The 7,070-nt window shown below is 42.5% G+C and overlaps 1 non-coding gene across 1 annotated transcript; it reads right to left on the bottom strand.

Annotated features, from left to right (window-relative positions):
• Nucleotides 1-6,644: 6,644 nt before the first annotated feature.
• Nucleotides 6,645-6,749, bottom strand: LOC145128052 (small nucleolar RNA R71). The gene has a single exon (XR_013716654.1). It is a non-coding gene; the product is annotated as a small nucleolar RNA R71 (small nucleolar RNA).
• Between the last annotated feature and the right edge of the window lie 321 nt (nt 6,750-7,070).

Below are 7,070 nucleotides of genomic sequence, written 5' to 3'. Positions count from 1 at the left end.
TGGGGAATGTCGACCACATGAGTAGGGACTGCCCCAGGGGTGCTTTGATTCTCTTCCATTGCACTAAGACAGACCATAAAAAAACCGATTCTCCGAGACTGTCAGGAGGAGCAGTGGTGGTGCTTGCACCAACCACCTTCAGGATTACTGATGGCCGTTCCACATGAGTACGGACTTCCCCAGGGGTGCTCTGATTTTCTTCCATTGCAATCAGACCAGACATCAAAAGGCCGATTGTCCGAGACTATCAGGAGGAGCAGTGGTGGTGCCAAATCCAACTACCTTGAAAATTACTGATGGCTGCCAGGGCAAGGTGGAGGCACATTTAGTGAAGAGCAGGGTATTTCAGCTGACTACCGACGAGGCCCGTGCAACACTAGATGTGGTTACGGGTATGCGACTTAGTCTTATCTTTTATTTTTTTCCTTATTTTATTCTCATGATTATATTTGATCTTGTATAGGGTCCTTTTGGGTCAATGGTATGTCTGCTCATGTTCTATTTGATTCGGGTGCTACCCGATCCTTTGTATCTCTTACGCTTAGCAAGAAGTTTTGTGATGATTCCAGGACTCCTGGATTTCCCATTAGAGTTTGAGATTGCGGATGACCGTACTGTGAGTGCTTCGAGGGTCCATCATGGGTGCGTCCTAAATCTGTTTAGTGAGAGATACTCTATTACCGCTACGAGGATCGAAGGTTATCATCGGGATGAATTGGTTGGGCCCTAATGGGGCAATGATTGACCGTGAGCAACAACTAGTGAGAGTTCGAACCCCAAGTGGGGGAGAACTAGTTATACCAGGTGAGGGAGATTCGCATGGGCTGACTATATGTTTAGATGCGAGGGCCAGGAGATATCTTCAACAGGCTTGTTCTGGGTTCCTAGCTTATGTTGCTGACACTCGAGTTGAGGGAAAGACGGTGTTGAGTGGGGTGCCTAGTGTTCGGGATTTCCCCGGTGTATTTCCTGAGGAATAGCCAGGAGTTCCTCCGGAGAGGCAGGTTGAGTTTCAGATTGATCTGGTTCATGGAGCGGTTCCCATAGCCAAGGCACTGTATCGTCTGGCACCAGCAGAGATGTAGGAGTTGTCTACACAGCTTCAGAATCTGCTAGTCAATGGATTTATTCGACCGAGCAGCTCTCCGTAGGGAGCATCGATACTGTTCGTAAAGAAGAAGGATAGTTCGCACAGGATGTGCATTGATTACTGGGAGTTGAATTATCTAACGGTAAAGAACTGTTATCCACTTCTGAGGATTGATGATCTATTTGACCAACTTCAGGGTGCATCTTGGTTTTCCAAGATTGATTTGTGATTAGGTTTTCATCAAATGAGGGTCAAGGATGATAATGTGTTGAACACAGCCTTCAGGACTCGCTATGGTCATTACGAGTTCGTGGTGATGCCTTTCGGGCTCACCAATGCACCGACAATGTTCATGGATCTCATGAAACGGGTTTACAAGACGATGCTGTATGGGTCAGTAATAATATTCATAGATGATATTATAGTGTACCCAAAGACAAAGGAGTATCATGAGGAGCATTTGAGAGAGGTGTTGGAGACCCTAAGGAGGGAGAGGCTTTATGTCAAATTCTCCAAATGTGATTCTGGTTGTGCGAGGTGCAGTTCTTGGGGCACATCGTCAACCAGAGGGGTATATTGGTCGGCCTGGCCAAGATCAAGGCCATGATGCGATGGGAGGTCCTAAGGACCCCATCTGAGATCTAGTGCTTCCTAGGCCTCACAAGGTATTATTGGAGTTTCATCCAGGATTTCTCCAAGATTGTAGTGCCATTGACCCGCTTGACGAAGAAGAATGTGTTATTTCGGTGGGGGCCTGATCAATAGTTGGCTTTTAAGACTCTGAGGCAGAGATTATGAGAGGCCTTAATTCTCGCGCTTCCTGAGGGTTTGGATGATTTTTTGATTTATTGTGATGCCTCTATTTCGGGTTTGGGAGTTTTCCTTATGCAGAGGGGTCGTGTGATTGCTTGCGCTTCGAGGCAGTTAAAGCCTCATGAGGCGAATTATCCTACGCATGATTTGGAGTTGGGGGTTGTGGTTTTTTCCCTCAAGATTTGGAGGCACTATCTGTATGGGGTTAGGTGTACTATTTACACTGACCACAAGAGTTTGAGGTACTTGATGGATCAGCCGAATTTGAATATGTGGTAGCGAAGATGGTTGGATGTGGTAACAGATTATGATTGCGAGATCCTGTACCACCCTGTGAAGGCCAATGTGGTGGCCGATGCTTTGAGCCGTAAGGCCATAAGTTCTCCTATCAGAGATATTTGTTTGAGGATAGTTGGTAATTGCCTTTGTTGGATTTGATCAAAAAGGCTCAGGTGGAGGGATTGAAAAAGGAAAGTTGGAAAACTGAGCAAATCAGAGGGCAGATTCTTTTATTTGTCAGAGACAGTCGGGGGTTGTTGACTCAGTGTGGTAGAATATGGGTTTCGATAACTGGTGGAGTGAGAAAAACAGTTATTGAAGAAGCTCATAAGTCAAAGTTTTCAATCTATCCATTCCCATGGGTTGTTGAGCGGTGCGTGACTTAGAGAAAAGTCGACGTCGAACACCAGAGACCCCACGACAAGATGCAACCATTACTCATTCCCATGTGGAAGTGGGAAAAGATTACTATGGATTTCATCACAAAGCTGCCCAGGACGACACGTGGAGTTGATTATATCTGGATCGTCATTGATAGATTGACCAAGAGTGCACATTTCATACCGATGGCCAAAATTATATTTACTGAGAAGTTAGCTGAAATTTACATTCGAGAGGTGGTGGTTCGGCACGGAGTGCCAGTTTCGGTGGTTTTGGACCGGGATGTTCGTTTCACCTCTAGGTTTTGGAGAACATTTCATGAAGAGTTGGGCACTCAGTTGCATTTCAGCACATCATACCACACCCATACCAATGGACAGAGTAAGCGGGTGATTAAGACGATCGAAGATATGCTTCAGGCATGTGTGTTAGATTTTGGAGGGAGTTGGGATACTTACCTTCCACTGGCTGAGTTTTCCTACAACAACAGTTATCATGCCAGCATTGACCGACCACCATTTGAGATGTTGTATGGTAGGAGGTGCAGGACCCAAGTTTGATGGGGGGAGGTCGGGCATCGGGTCATGGGGAGTACTGAGGTGGTACTCAATACTATTGAGATAATTCAGCAAGTGCACGACAGGTTGTGGATCTTGCAAAGCCGGCATAAGAGTTATAAAGATCGGCGACGTTTAGACCTCGAGTTCCAGGAGGGGGACTTGGTTCTTCTGAAGGTGTCACCTTGGAAATGTGTCATTCGATTTCAGAAGTGGGGCAATCTGGGCCCCCGATTTATCGGTCCCTTTAAGATTATCGCCTGAGTGTGCAAGGTTGCATACCAACTGGATTTTCTTGATGAGCTTAGTCAAATCCACAACACCTTCCATGTTTCTCAGCTTCGGAAGTGTGTGGCCGATGAGTATGCGGTTATTTCTTTGGATGATATTCAGGTCGATGATTGCCTGAATTATATGGAGAGAGCAGTGACAATTTTGGATCGGAAGACGAAGGCCTTGTGAAACAAAGTGGTGTTTTTGGTCAAAGTTCAGTGGCATCATCGGAAGGGTTCTTAATGGACGTGGGAACCCGAGTCGGAGATGCGGGAGCATTACCCAGAGTTATTTGTAGTAGTGGACTTCGGGGACGAAGTCTGATTCAAGTGGGGGAGAGTTGTAACGTCCGGATTTTTGAGGTACTTTGCAATTATTTTTCTTCTATGCTTAGGGCTGCCACGACGTGGTGAAGGACCACCACGACGTGGCAATTCAAGTTGAGATCACGTGTGTCATTTAGCCACCATGGCAAGGCAGCATGTTACCATGGCGTGGTGGAGGCATGATGGCAAAACCATAATTTTCGGGTATTTAAAGGAAAGTGGGGAGGCTAGGGTTGCCCACCATCAGCCTCTATCACTCTCAAACCCAACAAATCTAATCCTAAACCTCTTTGGTTCTCTTGTCCTCATTTTTGGTAGTCTTGGAAGCTCCTGAAGGGAGAAGAAGGAATGTTTGAGATAAGATCTAGCAAGCAAGACTCCATTCTTTATCTTGGCATTTTTCTGTACTTTTGTGCCCGGTTAAGCTGATTATCGGAGCAGAGTTTTGTTCAGCTATTTTCATTTGTCTGTAAGGTGAGTCTTCTAACCACACTAGTGGGTCTAAGGCACCAATGCCAGCCCACTGCTTTGTATGTGTTGGATGTATGTGATTATGTGACTATGTTTTATATGATTGATATAGCCATATTTATACATATTTTTAGGCAATATTTAATTACATTTTTATTAATATTTTGGTTATTTGCATAGAATTATGGTACTTATAAGGTTAAAATTGTTATTTGCAGCCAAAGTGAAGCATTCTCGAAGAAAGGGACCAAAATGGACAAAGCATGGAACTATGAAGGCTTGAAAGAAGAAAGATAGAAATCCAACAATAATTCACACTCACGATGTGAGAGTTGAAGGCTCAGGACGTGAGTTGGAGTTTTCTAGAAGATTAGTATCGGGTGGAAGAGTCCTTGTACAACACGGATAGATGCGTGCTCACGACGTGAGACGTTATTTCTCACGACGTGAGCCTGGAAAAATCAGATTATAAATATCCTTAGTCCATTACGATTTGGGGAACTTTTGGCTGGTTGGAAGGTTTTTAGAAGACGATTTTTAGCAGGAGAGAAGTTCTGGAAAAAGGGTTTCAACACCAAAGGAGTGAAGGTTCTTAATAAGTTTATTTGTTTGGTACTTATGAACATGTTAATTACATTGATTTGTGTTTATTTGATTGTTGGTATGAGTAGCTGAATTTAGCTACTCTTGTTTAGCTAGATGAAGCTTCTGACATATGGTTTAGTTTAATTATTAATGGATTTGATTAGTTGGTAAATTGCTTGTGTTTGATTATTATTACCTAGCATGCTTGCATTTGATTCTTTAGTTTCTTGAATTCATGTTCTGTGTAGCTAAGTGATTATTGAATTACATGAACTTGAAACCTAGTGATTTAGTGAACATTGAATTGCTAGAGCTAGGATCGACCCAATCTTAGATAGCAATTAAGGTAATTAAATTTAGCTGTGCTGGAGGACATAATTGTGACTATAATTGTGTTTACATAATAAATCTTACATAGCGTATTCATCACTATAACTAATTTTGTGTTTGATTGTGTGTGAACATGCATAGTTTTACATGAATAAGTTAATTATTGGTAAATTTAGACTTAAATTACTAATATAATATAAATTAGAAAACCAACTTTGACAATCCATAATTGTTAGCTAACCAGATAGAAGAAGTGGATTCAAACTAAACAGGAGTGTTTTTAGTAATTGGTTGAATTTCGTGTTAGTAGAATTAAGTTCATCTGGTCTTGTAAAATCAGATAAAAACCCCAACTTTGTTGATAATTTAGGTTAACTTAATAGTAGATAGGCTAACTAATCAATACCGTTCCCTGAGATCAACACCCGACTTACCCGACTATTCTATGATTTTGACTAGGTACATTGCCTAGGTGCAATTAGTTAGTTAAGGTAGTTAGGTTATAAATATTAAAATTAGGTGTAGCTACTTGCACGCATCAAGTTTTTGGCGCCATTGCCGGGGAACGGCTTATTTGATAGTTTATTTATTTTCTTTAGATTAATCGATCCTTTTTGTGGGGTAAAACCTGCAAAAAGTTACTTTTCCAGCTTAGTTTTTTTTTACAGTACTTGACTCACGACATGAGTTGAGTATTTTCTCGTTTTTTTTTCGTTTTTTCTTTTCTGCTTGTTTTTCTGCGACAACACGAGGTGGTAGCCTTTACCACGACGTGGTGGACAGACAATAGGCAATTTTTATTTAGTTTTTGTTCAGTTTTACGTTTTTATTTTGTTCGTTTTGCAGGAGTACATGACCAGAGGGTCCAATACACCTTTGGTGCCACCTCTTGAAGATCCAGAGTCTGTCCTTCACAAAAAGAAAGATAAGAACGTGAAAGAAGATCAAACACCAAAGAAGACACCCTTACAAGAACTCAAGTCAGTGTTCTCAAAGAAGTCGGGGAAGAAAACGGGAGAATCGAGCTCATCTACAAAGGACAATAGCAAGGTTGCAAGTTTAGATCAAATACCTATCCCAAACGAGTCTGAATACGAGTCCGAGAACGAGTTTGGACTATATACGAGCGAACCCGAAGACGAGCCAAGCAACGAAATGGCGAACATTGAAGAAATGTCAATGGGAGCTTACAAGAAGCGTATTCGAGAAGATGTTGGTCCGGGATTAGTACAACCCGCGATTCCTGCCACTGCCACATTCGATTTGAAGGGACACATCCTTAATGCACTAAAGGATATTCCTTATTATGGAAAGGATCATGAGGATACTTTTAAGCATCTAGATGAGGTCAACGACATTCCTGACTACTTCAATGTCCCGAATGTCAATAGAGATACCATCTTACTAAGGATGCTACCAGTCACTTTCAAAGGAGCTGCAAAAGACTGGTTGAAAGCACTTCCTCCTGGTACAATCACTACTTGGGCTCAAATACGTGAGCAATTTCTAGATCAGTTTTGCCCACCTTCCAAGATAGCCAAACTCAAGAAGGCAATAGCCAACTTTGAGCAACAACCGGGGGAGTCACTATACGAAGCTTGGGAACGCTACAAGGGGTTGTTAAGATTGTCCTCAACATGATCTAAATGTTCAACAAGAGATGTCTATTTTCTATGATGGGGTCAATGTTATGACAAGACAATTCCTTGATTCTCAAGGGCCATTTACAAAGAAAAATCCAAGGGAGGTCAAGGAGTTAGTTGAGGAATTCGCAAGACACTCTAGTGAGTACCACAACCCAAGACAAGATGGAGCAAAAGGCAGTGGGGATGCACATTCTGAAGAGATGGCTGCTATGATGGCGATGCTCAATACTATGGATCGGAGATTGACCCAAATGGACCAATCAATTCATGCAATAAGAGTTGGATGTGAGAAATGTAGTGGGCCACACTTGACTAAGGA

Source organism: Lactuca virosa, chromosome 7 (genome assembly GCF_052849685.1).
Source record: "Lactuca virosa cultivar CGN04683 chromosome 7, Lactuca_virosa_CGN04683_v6, whole genome shotgun sequence".
Lineage (NCBI taxonomy): Eukaryota > Viridiplantae > Streptophyta > Magnoliopsida > Asterales > Asteraceae > Lactuca > Lactuca virosa.
This window is presented reverse-complemented; position numbering and strand designations above follow the sequence as displayed.